Source organism: Chinchilla lanigera, unplaced genomic scaffold (assembly GCF_000276665.1).
Source record: "Chinchilla lanigera isolate Chin_1 unplaced genomic scaffold, ChiLan1.0 scaffold00167, whole genome shotgun sequence".
NCBI classification, from domain to species: Eukaryota; Metazoa; Chordata; class Mammalia; order Rodentia; family Chinchillidae; genus Chinchilla; species Chinchilla lanigera.
In genome coordinates, this window is record NW_004955568.1 from 4,926 (window position 1) to 7,003 (window position 2,078).

The window sequence follows — 2,078 nt, forward strand, 5'->3', positions numbered from 1 at the left end:
ATATCAAAAAAAAAAAAATTTGGACACAGACAGGCTATGACCTGGCAACCTACTCTTGGGAAGCATGACATATGTACTTTTTTCCTCTGGTGCTTAGAATGGAACACAGGGGCCTGGCACCAAACTAAAGCTCATCCCTTTCTAAAAATCTGAGCTATTTGTTGGTTTATAGACAGTATCTTCCTAAGTTACTAAATTGCGCAGTCTGGACTTAAACTTGCTATCCTCCAGCCTCAACTTCCCAAGAAGAATGCTGGGATTGTCAGTCTGTGTCATCACACCCAGCTGTACTTTATTTTTTAACTGTGTGATTTTTGAGTTGTACTAGATACACATTGGAATGGAGTAAAGTCAGTCAACTCAGAAAACAGTGTGACACCGGGTCAGCGCACTGGCTCCTGGCCTGATCAGTGTGGACTGGATTTGAGTCACAGCACTGTTTTACAGTCTGGCTTGAGTGTTTTATGCAAACATTAAACATGGTTGATTGCTTTTTATTTTAACTGAAAAAAACATCCTCCTGATCAGAAGCACTCCAAACAAACATACCAAAAGTATGCACAAAAATGGTTCTTCCTTCATGGCTGACAGGTCTTCACACAGAACAGGTAAGGTGCAAGAAAAGTAGTAGGTGCCATGTGACCAAGCAAGCCAGGAGTTCCAAGTTGAGCCCTGAGGATCCCGGGGCTTGGGTGGGCAGTGGGAAAAGTGTGAAGGGCAGGAAAAGGGAAATGACATTGTTTTCTGCAGCCATTTCCGGAGAGGAAAATGTGGTAAAGTGAGTGAGAGCGCTGGGTTTGCAAGGGATGCTTGCAGCACTCCTCCCTTGCCTTCATCCCCAAGTGGATGTGACTTCATTTTGTGAGGTCCCATGATTTGCCTAGAGTTAGTTGGTGTGCATGATGGGTGGTAACATCTCTGTGCTCACTTGTTACGCCACTGGAAATATTTGTATGGGTTCCATGGTGTAATGGTGAGCACTCTGGACTCTGAATCCAGCGATCCGAGTTCAAATCTCGGTGGGACCTTTCTTTTTACTTGGGCAGAAGACAATTTTCTTTCACAGTGTAAATAAGACTTGGCCTTGTAATGCCCAACACTTGGCTCTGGACTCCGACGGCTTGGAGGTTTAAAAAAAAAAAGAAGAAAGTGGGGCCTGGATTCTGCCCTTACATCTTGCAGGAAACAGGAAGGTTTGGGTCCAGGGATAGGAGCTGAGCGGGCGGGGGCTCTCCAGGTCCCAAGTCCTCCGGCTCCCTGCCCAGGAGTCTGCCTCGGGAGACCGGCTTCTCAGGGAGTCCCCGTTTTGGGGAATTTGCCGGCTCATCAGTTCCCTCGGCCCTGCCAGACCTGGTTGACACCCGAGGTCCTGACCCGGCCACCCAAGGGCCCACCGACTCTGCCAGAGCCACCCTGTGCTCAGGCGACCCTCGGGCTCAGGGCGAAGGCGCCTGGCACGGAAAAGGAGTCACGGATCCCGCGCCCCGTGGTGTCGCTCACTGGGACACCTCGTAACTGCCCCGCCTGTCTTGGGTCAGCAAGGTACAACTCGGAGAAATCGTCGGCGAGATCGCAGCCCTTGGTGACGGTGTCTCTGGGGTCCGTGGTTGGGGCCCTGAGAAGCAGTGCTGTATTTTATTCGGGCGGATTTTTGCATTCTACATGTTTGCTTGCTGCTTCTTTAGGTTCAGATTTCATTCTGAATTGCTAGCTCCGAGGTCTCCACCGCGACGATGCCGGCCGTCCTCGAAGAGCTTGGGAACGGGCCCCAGGGAGCGGGTTCCTCGTGGGAAGCGAGAGTCCTGCAGCTCGCAGCTTGGCGCCCAGGTCTAGGTGAAGGGGACTGGAGCGCCGGCCCTAGGGTTCTGGCACCGCGGGCTCCGCGCAGCCGCACTCCGCTCCGGACCAGAGGCCCCGGGCGCCACCTGGTGGGAACACGTTTCCCCCAGCCGGGAGGAAGCTTCAGAAGGATCCCGAGGGGTATAAGGATCGCGAGGGATTTTAGGATCCCGAGGGATGTAAGGATCGCGAGGGATTTTAGGATCCCGAGGGATGTAAGGATCGCGAGGGATTTTAGG

The 2,078-nt window shown here is 52.4% G+C and overlaps 1 non-coding gene across 1 annotated transcript; it reads left to right on the forward strand.

The window, feature by feature from the left end:
- The first annotated feature begins 956 nt into the window (after nt 1–956).
- Trnaq-cug lies at nt 957–1,028 on the forward strand. The gene has a single exon. It is a non-coding gene; the product is annotated as a tRNA-Gln (tRNA).
- Nucleotides 1,029–2,078: the final 1,050 nt, after the last annotated feature.